The 13,623-nt window shown below is 40.1% G+C and overlaps 1 protein-coding gene across 6 annotated transcripts in view; it reads right to left on the bottom strand.

Moving 5' to 3' along the window:
- The window catches only part of PIP5K1B (phosphatidylinositol-4-phosphate 5-kinase type 1 beta), a 108,326-nt gene that overhangs the window by 86,013 nt on the left and 8,690 nt on the right, over positions 1-13,623 (bottom strand). For all 6 annotated transcript variants that reach the window (XM_083702048.1, XM_083702049.1, XM_083702052.1 and 3 more), the window contains exon 2: positions 776-857. The gene's annotated coding sequence lies outside the window, so the exon portion shown is untranslated. The remainder of the gene's footprint in view (positions 1-775; positions 858-13,623) is intronic.

The following is a 13,623-nucleotide window of genomic DNA, read 5'->3' as shown; positions in this document are numbered from 1 at the left end:
GACTGCCATACAGTTTGAGATTAAACTGCCCACCTTTCCTTGGCACAGCCAAGTTCAAAAAGGAATTCCAAGTTGCAGCTGTAGCTTGAAGTTTCATTCACCTGATGTAATATGCTGCAAGGTGGACAGACCCCCTCACAGAGGCCTACCTTGGGTTCATGTGACAGTCAAACTGGACCAGTAATGCTTGTCTTTTATGGTCATAGCTTTAGTTTTAGTCCTCAATGTAAATAGAGGGTGGTGGTAGAAGAACTTCACCACAGACGGCAGCCTCCTCCTTTGTTTCCTGCTTGGCAGGGGGTTGGACTCGATGGCCCCTGTGGTCTCTTCCAACTCTATGATTCTATGAATACCAGCTGCAGAGACTCACAAGTGTGTGCGTTGGGGGGCGGAGTGCTCTTGCACTCAGGTCCTGCTTCTGGGCTTCCCATCGACATTTGGTTGGCCACTGTGAGAACAGGTTTCTGGACTAGATGGGTCTTTTGCCTGATGCAGAAGGGTTCCTCTTAACAATCTTCTTACTATAGAAGTTACCAGGAAATATATGCTTCTGATTTTAGAGTTTTGATTCAACATTTTTGACACCCGAAAGACCAATGTAGAGCTGAATTACTACAAAAATAAAGCAGCAGGGTACTTCAAAACTGTCCTTGGACCGCAGCACCACAGGTCTCTCTTTTGCTTTCTCCAGCCTATGCCTGAATATACCACCTACACCAGAAGAAACAGTCTTATAAACTCTGTTAGATTAATACTGTTATTACAAGGAACCTACCTTTCCTAGCTATGTTGCAAATAATCTGGACTTTTGAGAGACAACCAGCCCATTCATGGATGCTGTCAGTTTTTCCAAGACCCTGTTAAAGCAAAACATAGTTACTTATTTATTCATTTACAGAGCTTATATGCTGCCCAATTAACCATATAAATTATATTATACCTTACATGTGCACACCTAGTTGCAGTGAGCCAATCATAAGTTCCTCATTTCTATGCTCAAATACAGCCTTTGTCCTAAATACAATGTCAAAGTCTCAATGACCTCCTAATTATAAAACATTCTCAGAAGGTGGTAAATGCACAAAATAAAATACTGTGCCTGTCTTGAAGAAAGGAGAATGAGATGACTGGGAAAGGGGCAACCAATCTGAATGGACCTGATTATAAACAGGGTTAGAACTCTTCCCTAGGGGGTAATCCTTTTACTTCTGCTTCCCATGAATGATTCAAATTCATGCAAAGAACTGAATTTATTATGTTTTAAGTAGGAGACTGCTGAACAAGTAGCAAATAAAATGAAGGTAGTTCTTTTGGTCTGAAAGAAGGACTCCATAATTGGAAGTACCTTTATTAGGGCCCACCAAAATGTTACAAAATTGTAGTAAGCTTTCCAGTCTATTGGGCAACTGTTACACTGAGGTGTTTTGGTGGGAGGGGTGAAGAAGATGTGTAAAAGTATAACACAATGTTCACAAAGACCATGCTCAAAGCATGGAAAGAAGAAGTAGGCAAACTGTCCCCAACCCCATTCCCACTAATCCCCCTGGCACACCACCCTTTATTCCAACACGCAGCTCAAAATCTCCAGATAAAAACCTGGCAAGCCAAAGGCTTATAATGCCTAGCAGACTTCTACAAAAATAAGAAACCCATATCAACACAAGAAATACAAGACAAACTAGGGGACACCCAAATGCCCTGGGTAACACACCACCAATTACATGCCCTTTTAAACGACCCAGTAGTAAAATCAGCAGCAACTAGGCCCTTGACAACCTTTGAAAGCCTCCTCCTGTACAAAATACTGCTCCAAAATCCCACAAACCCTCTCAATGTAATAAAAAAACAATGGGAGGATGACGTAGGCTATGAGATTAACCCCACCTAGTAGTCCAGAATGTGGTCCAAGCCTCCCTTTAAATCCATATCAGAGAAAAGAACTCACTCTGAAACTCACAGGTGGTACCTTACACCACAGAAAATAATGCTAATATGTCTAGGAACCTCACCAAATGCTGGAGAGGATGCACCTCCACAGGCACATACCTCCACATGTGGTGGGAATGTCCCAAAATCTAACTCTTTTGGACAACAATCATACAAGAAATATGCAAAATAATTAAGCAAGTATTAGAAGTCACCCCAGAACTGGCCCTACTAAACATCTTCCAAGATAATAATACCCACTCACACCACAAAGAGATCATAACCCACCTACTCTCAGCAGCCAGAAACATCATAGCCAGACACTGGTGAGACTTGTCAGGAGGAAGCATGGACCAAAGGTATCAAATAGTATGGGAAACAGCCTTATTAGAAAAACTAACCAACAAACTGAAACTGACAAATAGAAGAAGACGCCTTCACCCTGGTATGGTTCCCCTTTATCATATACACAGTCCAACAAGACAACAACAACAAGAATCCGCCGACAGCATACGAATCAATCTGGCTAGCCTGATTCAAAAATGCACACTCACAAAAACAAATCTCACTACAACCAACCAAAGACAACCAACCACACCCTAGGCCACCCCCAACCTCTCTCACCACCAAGGAAATACAACAAGTGAATAGTTAGAGAACCTATACAAGTGACGCCGACACAACACCCTCCCCCCAAGTAGAATAGAAGTATAACCACCCAACCCCACTCACCATTCCCCCTTCCCCTCTTCCTCACCCCTCCTCTTCTTCTTCTTCCTAATTGTTTGAACCAATTCATGAACCAAGAACTTATACATTGATCACTAATAATGAAACGTATGTTGTAGATTTTTTTTTCACATTATGCTATTTTTGTGATATACAAATGACATGAGAAAATCTGGCATGCTTATTTATATATATAACATTATTCTTATTTATAGGTAAAGGGACCCCTGTCCATTAGGTCCAGTCGTGACCAGCTCTGGGGTTGGGGCACTCATCTCGCTTTATTGGCTGAGGGAGCCGGCGTACAGCATGACTAAGCCGCTTCTGGCAAACCAGAGCAGCGCACAGAAACACCATTTACCTTCCCGCCGGAGCGGTACCTATTTATCTACTTGTACTTTGACATGCTTTTGAACTGCTAGGTTGGCAGGAGCAAGGACCGAACAACGGGAGCTCACCCCATCGCAGGGATTCAAACCGCCGATCTTCTGATCGGCAAGTCCTAGGCTCTGTGGTTTAACCCACAGTGCCACCCGTGTCTTGTTTATAAAACCCACCAAAACACTCACAAAAAAACCACACTAATCCACCACTATCCAGAGATACAATCAGCAGCTTCAAAATTTTCTTCCAATAATAGCAAAACATTCATGCTCAATGTGAAAGAGAGGCTAGGTTGTGCTCAATATATCTGGAAATTTTATTCAACAACATTTTTATCCATATGAACATTGCCCTGTAAAATTGCCAAGGTTAGGGAGACATATGGTGTACTCCTGACTTGAAGAACAATTGACCATGCAAGAAGCTCAACCATATAAGAACACGGTTCTGTTAATTGAACTGTCTTGAATGTTGAGATGGGATAGAAATTTGGCTCAGTTTGCATTTAAATATGAAGTTCTCTAATTCACACTTTCCAAAACAATACTGAAAAAACACAGCCATCTTTCAAAATTCACACTTTTCGAAATTTGCGATGCAGTTCTCTAGCCAAGTAATGTGTACGAAAATGCATGCATACAAATGCATATAGAAGTCAAAATAACATACCATGATGCATTATATTAAGGGGAATTGTGTATGCTAGGAGAAATTTGAACTGAAAAGCTGATGAATTTTCATGAGAAAAGAACTAATATGGAAATGTGGACAACTGAACTTAAAATGAAAAGTAACAGGTAAAGTGAGAAATAGAGAGAAAGAGAAATGGATAGATTCAGCCACCCCTACTTGCATGTCTGAAACTTTCCATCTCTTCTGTAGACCTGGACAAAGTTTTAGCAGGATCCAGATGCAGAAGTGTTCTTATGCAAATTAGTTTAGGCATCCCACTATGCTGTTATTCTTGGGAAAGTATCAGTATGTTCTCCGACAGGGCTGGAAGACTGCCAGTCCTCCTCAAGTTCAACATTTGCTTAGTAGGCATTTTTTACTAACTCAGTTTCTTTAAATATTTCTGCTGCCCAGTGAGTGTGTCACATTCCTGCACAATTACAGAAGAGATTCTGCAACTAAAATGCACACCCACCAATTCTTGCCACTTTGGTGCAGCCCTCCTTTGAGTCTAACAAAAGGGAAACTCCTGGAGTGTCACAGTTTTTGATCTCTGCCTCCTAACCACCTATCTAGCTGAGATTAAAGAAATGCCGGGGAAAATGTGTTTCCCCCCCAAACATGGAGGCCCAGAATAAGAGCCTCATGTTCAGTAAACATGGCAGACATCTAATAGAGGTCTAAATTGAAACTCTTTCCTGTTAGGCTCTCTCCAAAAAAACAGGGCGCTACTAGAAAAGACTGTCCCAGCATGAAGTTTTGGATGCATTCTATTCATTCCAGGAGTTACAGGAATAGTTTTGATTGCTCAGATGCTGCACCCATCTGCAGTCAGATCCCCTCTGGTATAATAGGCTACTAATAAACCAGAAAGAGCACAGTTCCTGGTTTCAAACATGCAAGTAGCAAGGGCCCACTTAGCCTTTATAAATCTACACCACATGAGGGGTGCAACTCATATTTCCTCAAATCTCAAAATGAACAAACACGGTTTTGCACACTCCAGCTCATGAGGACCTGAAAAACAGAGAACACTATCAACTGCAAAGGAATGCCAGTTATAATTATGACAAACGTAATACTGATTACAACCAGTAAAATGCCTCTGCAGCATAAAATCTGCAAATCACATTTTCTCAAGCACAACTGTGTACCCTGAAGAGCTTGCTACAGCTTTAATAGCAGTGTTCAATAAGAAAACCCTTAAGTATTTCCTTATAGCATTATCTGGTCTATGTAATAGCAATAACTGCATAGCAGAAATGTGAATTACTTAAAGTGAATTTTAATGATACTAAAGTCATGGAAACTATAGCTTATTATTAACAAACTCAAAATCATAGTACAGCTAAATCATCCCCCGCCCCCCCAGGAAATGGTCTGCTAGTCTCAATTTCTATGATGGGCAAATGTGCTAAAAATATCAAATATCTTTTAAAGCTCACATACTGAATCTCTCTAGATAATTCTCAAAGCTACACAGAAAAGTGTAAAGGATAGCAAGATAAAACTGAGTATCCCCAGGCTTCAAGTTCAGAATCACTAACACAAACTGAGTTCTGAAAGGTCAGATACATGTTGAAATTCACAAGAATGGCTGAGGGCAGGAATGGCCAGCTGGCAGCCTCAGAGCCAGCGGCCTCCAGCGGCCCTTTTGCAGCTCTGGAAAGATGAAGAAGCAGCCTGACTAAAAAGCAAACAGAACTTCGAAGCACATGACAAAAGTGATCATTTGCTACAAAATAAAGGTAAGACAAAACAAAATGCCCTGTCCCAAAGGAGCAGCCAATCCACATCAAATGGGAAATTAATTATCCTCTCCTCTGTAACACCAGTCCTGTCATATCCAGAACCCACAGCATTCAGGCTTCTGGAAACAACACAGTAATGGAGGCTGCAATCCTATGCACACACTGGGAGTAAAGGTGACTTAACTGAGCTGTGAGCTTTTTCTGCAAATGCACCACTAATCATAGAATCATAGAGTTGGAAGAGGCCACAAGGGCCATCAAGTCCAACCCCCTGCCAAGTTTTGTGGGGGTTAAAACATCCCCCTCCTTAAAATGAAATGAGGCAAAGAGCAAGCTGACAGTAGCCTGACCTGCAAAAATTAGCAGATGATTATATTAGCTCCATGTTATGAAAACTCACACCTGCTTATTTCTGCAGATCAAGCTGTTTGTTTAAAAGGCTGGGTTGGGTACAGGCATTGCAACCACAAGGAGAAGGAAAGGTCTGTCCCATCACAAGATTTATGTGATACTATGATTTATATGATCAGAATCTAAGTTAATGAAACAGGGAAGGACAAAAGATATTTGTGCTTTGTTTTTTTTACAAGGACAGCTGCAAACATCACTACAAATACTGTAAGCACATATACGTCATTCCATTTGCTAACTAGAAGAAATTTATATACAAAAGATCCACAACATTTTCAGCACCTTTTTAAGTTTTATATCCTTCTTCATGCATTTCAGTTGCTAAATAAGTACATAAAAGAAAGTAACTTGAAAATGATGGCTTTGCTGGGTTTTAGGGCTGTCACTTAGTAAAAGAAATATCAATCATATGGTTTTTCAGAAGAAGTGTGCATGCACACGAAAGCTCATACCAAGAACTAACTTAGTTGGTCTTTAAGGTGCTACTGGAAGGATTTTTTTTTGTTTTGCCAATTCAGAGAGACAGTGGAAACAATGCCATCACTCTGAGTTGGATTTGCAATATATTTATGCTCACTACATGATCCCCAATTATTAGAGATCACATTCCTAGTAATTATGTGTGAGCAGACAAATTTAACAATTGATTAATGTGGGGGAAGCTTCACTACTCCATATATTCCTCACTCTTTAGCACATATGCATGACAGAAACGTCACACCAAACTATTGTTTAAAATGGTAACTAAGCAAACCCATGGTAGAAAATGGTAGAAAATCTTTCTCCTTGGTAAGCTTGATCTGTACCGGGCTAGGGAAAATGTAATATAAACATGGGAGTGTCTGGGAAAGAATATTTTGTGCCTTCAACCTTGCTGCATAAAAATTGTGTGCCTGTGCAGCCCTGGAAATTTGCTTCTAGCAACCACAATTACCATAAACAGATTAAAATAAACTTATTAGATTTTGATTACACAAGGTAAAATCAATTTATTTTCAGAAACAAATATATATCTATCTGCAGAGGAGTGATACCTCTCAGAAAGGATCGACAAGCAATCAGTTTCCAGAGAACACTGTGGCCAATTTATTTTGGATAAATGAATGGTGTTTCTTATATCCAAGTAAGAACTTGTCTGAATACAGAAGCCTCTGAAAAGGATGTTGCCTCTCCCAATGGAAATAAAACATACTGAAAGGAATAATATATATTGAACCAATTCTGTACATATACAGCTTTACAAGATTATGCAAAATGTAAACATTGAATACAAATATTGCTTTTTTTTCTTCACATACATGAATTTGTGTTCATGAAATTAAAAAATAAATACAAAGGTGCAGTCATAAACTAAGAACTGCTGTGCATTCGCCATAAATCTAAATTAAGAAGAAAACATTAAATTGAATAAGACCTGATCCTTTGTTACGAACAGGACGTTCTGAGCACTTAAGGGGATTTTAAGAAACATAAGTCCCACCCTTACCAGCCTCAAAAAAGAAGCAATAGTTAATCTTTGTATAACCTTTCAGTTTTAGTTCATCATTCAAGAGCTGGAGATAGAAGAATTGGCAGGATCCAAACAACTGCTTGCCTCCAGCTGCAACCCCCAACCCACTCCTGCCACTGCAACAGCATTTCAGAGACACCCCCTCAGCTCTTTTTGCTTGCGGGGGCGGGGAGAGAGAACAGTGGAAGTATGAAATTCTGTTCCATAAGTGGAATGCTCCTTGCAGTTATTCTGTATAGCTATGGTTTCTCACAGTGTGCATGTTCATTGACTACAGTGAGATAAGATGGGGGGGGGGGGTCCACAATGCCTGTATTGTGTCACCTACAATTCTGACCTGTCTCTGGCCAAGTTCCTTTTGACTAATAGAATAAAATATGTTTGTATTTCTGTTATGTCTGCTTCACAATGGGTATGATCAGTACAGCTGTTTGAGTATTTTCAAAGATGCAGCCAACTCTGGAATGTTCTTTTGCTACAAAGAGCCAGGCATAATAAGATTTGTGATTGTAGAAGGGTGTGGGAGGAAGACTAATTAGACAGGACCCTCTCTAGCCATGGGTTTAAAAGAAATAGACTAATCACCAGAACATCTCTTGTCTATAAACAATCACAGTGTGAGGCCCGTCCAGAAGAAAGTACCAGCAAATCAAAGACAATGAAAGGGGAAACAGCACTGCCATCCAGATGTTGCCATGGCTTTTTTAAAAATTGCATTTTATTAAGGTGATTTCAGTTAAAAGAAAAAAAGTGATACAGGAAAAAAGAATAAAAAGTGAGAGGGACAACAACAACAACAACAACACATATAAAAGCAAAAATGTTCCCATGGCTTAAGATTTTCGTTAGAATCTAACAGCACGAGGAGGTTTGTCTTTATGCGCGAGATTCAGTATAGCCTGACTGAGTGTCTGCTCACACAAGGCAGCCTCCACCTGAGCAATAGAGCTGTTACTTTCTCTCCTTTCCCCCCAGTCCCCCACACCCCCCAAAATCTGCTCAGTAGGACTGAGGTGCAGGGGGCATTGAAGGGGCAGTTGCACAGGTGGATTTTCTCTGCACAAGCAGGCATCACTATCACCCATTGTATTTTGTTAATTATGAAGATACTAAAAAGCACAAGATGCAGAAGTAAATCTACGTAATGTTTCAGAATACTACAAAGAACACACAGTACTTTTAAACTGTGGCAGAAGAATAAAACTCTGCTGTTTTAGCTATCATGCAAATTTGCTTCATATGATGTCGCAAAGTGACCCAATGGAGCACAGAAAGAGCTGAGCATACCTTCCATCCCTGCATGTTCCTTGCAGTCACAGAAAGACCTGCCCACAGAGCTAGCCTAATTCTACTCTTCAAGAGCAGGAGGCTAGCCTGTTTGTCAAGCACATGGAAACAGAAGAGACTACATCTTTGCCACTCCATGGCTGCATTTTAAGGGCTTAGTTATGTTCTTGACTTGTAACAGGGGTTTTAGTTAGTGTAGGCGACTGGCACAGTGCAACCTGAAAATCTGATTGTAGCTTTTAAGCAGCTAAACTTGGGAACAAGCAACTCTATTCTGTTCTGGGAATTCAACAAAATTCATTGAAAATGTTATTTGAGACTCTTGACAAAAATATAGTAGGAAAGTGTAAATCTGAGAATTACAATGGGTTCTCCCTTCAGTTATCTCTGAAACTCCAATAGTACCAGAACAAACCTGTTTATTCATGCTTATCGTTTGAACATGTTAAGGTGGTCTATAATATCTTGCACGAGAGCAAACCTTCTATCTTAAGCAATCTTACTAGAAAATGAGTGTCACTGAATGCATTACATATTTCCAATTAAATATACTTAGTCAAGGCTGTAAAAGCAGGACCAAAATTAATGAAGTTCATACCCAGAAACATGAGCTGAGTAGGAATCCTTAAGCAATATTTTCACTGTATGTCCCCTTTTGATGGAGGAATCAAGTCCATTCAGCTATTTATTTGCACACCGTGGGAGAAACTGAGGGGCAAATAGGATACTGGCTTATCTTAAAAAAGTGAACCAAAACCTGCCCTTCTCTCCCACTCTTCTTTCAGTGTGAGGGTAATTACAAAATCACAAATGCAAACATATAGTGTGGATGCATGATTGCAGTAAGCAAATCCTCCAGCAGTAGTGGTACCTCCAACATCTGCCAGCTTTGGATATTTAGCCTTCTGCTCCTGAAAATGGAAGTATGCTATTAATCCAGGTAAGATCCTTCTGAATTTGGCTAGACTAGTAATGGAAAAATTCACCCTTATTTAATCAGGTACAACTTAGCACAGCATGAAGCAGCTCAGATATCTTTTCTTCTGTTTGTTTTTCACATGCTGGTGAAATGCATTAATGGTACTGCTTCCTCATGAATATGCTGAGCGGTGAGTGCAAGCAGCGGCTGCAATCAGAATGGTTCCTATCTGCATCTGAATATGCCCACAGGAACCATTCTGATTCTGAACCATTCTGGCTCACTCTCTACAAATGCAGTAGAGAACCAAGTAAGCACCTGGAGATTTCGTTAAAGCTTTCACCATAGGATGAAGAGCAGTTTGTCTTCCCAAAGTCATGGAGAACATTCAGTTGGGTGGTTTTTAAAAACTACTAAAGGGTGTTCATATGCTCAACAGCTGGCTGAAGACAACATGGGTAAGGAAGGGTGCCAAGTCACTGTTAAAACCAGGTCAAGGATCAAGGTTTGTAAACCACAAACATGTTTTCAGACTGTGGTTTGTTGGCAGTAAACAAACCATAGTTGAGCTGTTGGGCAGGGTTTCATACAATCAATCATATAAACCATCAATCAAATAAACCATGGTTTAGTGTTACATGCAAACTAAGCCACCATCCTCATAATTGTAAAATGGAACATATAACAAATAATTCAATAAAGAGTTTAGTCTAATAAGGGACAATCATTTTCTAATATCTGTTCACTGACAACCTACTTTCAGAAGCATGTGCTAAGATACTTTACAGCTAGTGCTAAAGTAATCTTTGAGAAAAACTGTTGAAATAATGATACCTTTGAAGTCTATTTATAGGTAACTTGTGCCTCATGCTATTTTGCATTTATTTGTGCTCATTTAAAAACATGCAAGATACTTAGATAAATTAACTAATAACCCGTGTACATACATTTCACTGTACAGTATACCTAATTTGCTGATAAATGGTAATCATCTTTTGCTTGTTTCACTATTTCTAACAAATATGATTGAAACTGGGGAATAATTTTAATTTCTATATGATATAAAGCATTTAGGCAGTTGTCACATAAGACATTCTCTGTCATTATTAATCTTCCACAAGTTGACCAATGTAACATTAAAGGTAAAGGTACTCCTGACCATTAGGTCCAGTCCCTGATTACTCTGGGGTTGCACGCTCATCTCGCTCTATAGGCTGAGGGAGCTGGTGTTTGTCCGCAGACAGCTTCTGGGTCATGTGGCCACCATGACTAAGCCGCTTCTGGCGAACCAGAGCAGCGCACGGAAATGCCATTTACCTTCCTGCCAGAGCAGTACCTATTTTTCTACTTGCACTTTGATGTGCTTTCGAACTGCTTGGTTGGCAGGAGCTGGGACCAAACAACGGGGTACCTGTCGCGGGGATTCAAACCACCGACCTTCTGATCGGCAAGCCCTAGGCTCTGTGGTTTAGACCACAGCGCCACCCGCGTCCCTATGAAACACTAAGTAACTCTATTTAAGCTGCAATTCTGCATACACTTACTTAAGAACAAATCTCATTCAACACATACTTTTGATGCAAGATCAAGCAGTTTCTGAAAACAAATTTTTTTGGTAAAAGAATAATCTTTTCAGGGCTTGCTTGAGCAAAAGATTAGCTGTGCTGATTATTTTCGAACAGCAATGCTCAGAGGGACCATCTAGTTTCTGTCTTACAAAAGGTGAGAACAGCAAGGTTTTACACTGCACCTGCCCTCATTGCTGAAAACAATTTATATGAACTGACAAGGTATGTTTAGCTTAATGATAAACAAGTGATACACACTTAGAACATTTTCAAGTTCTTAATTCCCTGGCTACAGCAAGAGGACACCGCATAATCAGCAAGGCAACAAGGCTTTTTCAGATAAGGTTTTTTTCTGCCAAGGTTCAACATACTGCAATGAGATGGGGAGGGTGCTGTACATTATCTCTCAAAGATCCTCCCCCTACAGTCCTGTAAACCTGGTTGTAAAGAAAGATTGCTAGAGTGGGTCAAACCAGTTGGGCAAGTTTTGCCTGCTAGGATTGGTGCTGATGGGCCTGAATGCCTAATTTTTGTAAAGCTAAGAAAAAGGCCAAAGATGACATGGGACATGCCTGCCATTTAAAGAGGAAAGGAAGAAATAAAATTTTAATTTTAGAAATGGTGTTGGGAGGTAGAGAAGGAAGGGGATTTGAAAAAATAGGAAACTCTATTCAATATTTAGCAGATGCATTCATTTTGTTCAAGTGTACCGAAACAACTTTATTATTCTTAATAAAATCCAGTATTTTTAAAAAATCACAAGGTGACTTGCTTTTGCGTCAGTATTCTCATGAAACTACAAACAGTAAAAATACTTCCATTATTCACTGTCCTGGTATCGGCAAACATGATCTAGAAACACTAGTTATAGCTTTGTCAGAAACAAGTTATAAAACAGCAACATAAAGAGCACAGCATACAATTCCCACATGTATTTAATATCTAATGAAAACTGTCACTAGCAAAGCTCTCAATTCAAACTTGTTAAAACTGGTAGTAGAAGATTTATACTCCTGCAGAACTCTGCAATAGCTGCTTCTACCATAAAGCACCACTGAAGATATCAACACCACAAATTTAAGGGAGAACTGCCTAGTGTTAAGTCAACTGACTATTTCAATTAAACAATTAGATATCGTTCGTAGTAAGATTTGTTTCATTCCATGGGTACAGTTCACATTATAGACAGCAAGACTTCCTAACAGGAACAACGCCACACAACTCAAATGCTACCTAGAAAGTCTTACAATTAAAATGTGAACTTTTTATATTTAAAATCTATCTATCCACTGCAAAATGACACCCAGATTTAAGCTACAACTATCTAGTTCTTATGTCAGCTGTAACTGTCCTGCCTAGAGAACCAAAATCTTTTGCTGTAACAAACCACTTATGATACACAATTGCCACACAAGTACAGAAATTTGTAGGAGCTCAAAGTTCAGCCCCTACGATATACAGTGGGCCCAACCACTTATGTGAGGGTTCGGTTCTGGGAGTCCACCCCAAATCATGTAAAGCCAGGAGCCCCTGGAAGCTTTCCCCATGCAGCACCTTCCTTACCGGCCTCTGCAGGGACACCCAAGGGCCCAGCGCCTTCATGCGCCTCCCCAGAGCTCAGGAAGGGAGGCTCTTTCCACAGCAGGTGCCACTCCCCCATTCATTCATTTATTTGGGGGCTGTGCACCTTCAGTCACAATCATGTAAGTAAATTACACGCAAGTGTCATGCCCACTGTGTTACAAGTCAAGTAATTATTTCTGCATTGCAGGGGGTTGGACTAGATGACCCTTAATAAATAACGGATTATTTTTGCATCCACTTATGAATCACTCATCTCAAAGTGATTAGCAATAAGAATGTATATGTAACAATTGCACACGTTTTAAAGTAGCCATAACTTACCCACAAGAACCGCAAAACCCTCTGGGTTAATCTTCCACAAGACTCCGCAAGTGGATTAACTGACACTTTTTGACTCATTGCATCCCTAGCCTCTAATTTTCTTTCTATTGATTCTGTTTGCATTATGTAAAGAGCAGACAAGGAAGGGCAGGTATAAACAAAAGAAAAGTAAATCAAATAACACGGTGAAAATACACACGGATACTTGCAATTCTCTTCATAAAACTTGGGAGGTAGACCTGATCCATGGATCACTCCTGCGGCTGCAGAGTCATTTCAGCTTAGTGTTTGTCTGCAAGCAAGAACAGGTCTACCTCTCAAGTTTTATGATATGATTAGCAGCAGGTCCTTAAGGAAGCACTAGAGATGTTTAAGCTGAGAACTGTGAGTTACAAGTAACATTTTGTTAGTCTGCTGGGCTGGTCCTAAAGGAGGGATGGGCTAGGTCTCCTATGACCTTGCTGATTCAAGCATGTTGTGCTGATTCAAGAATTAGATGTGCAACCTGAGGGTCTGACACAAACACACAAACAGCTGTATTGTGGCCTTGGGCTGTTGACA

The sequence above is a fragment of the Podarcis gaigeae genome (assembly GCF_964106915.1).
Source record: "Podarcis gaigeae genome assembly, chromosome: 11".
NCBI lineage: Eukaryota > Metazoa > Chordata > Lepidosauria > Squamata > Lacertidae > Podarcis > Podarcis gaigeae.
This window is presented reverse-complemented; position numbering and strand designations above follow the sequence as displayed.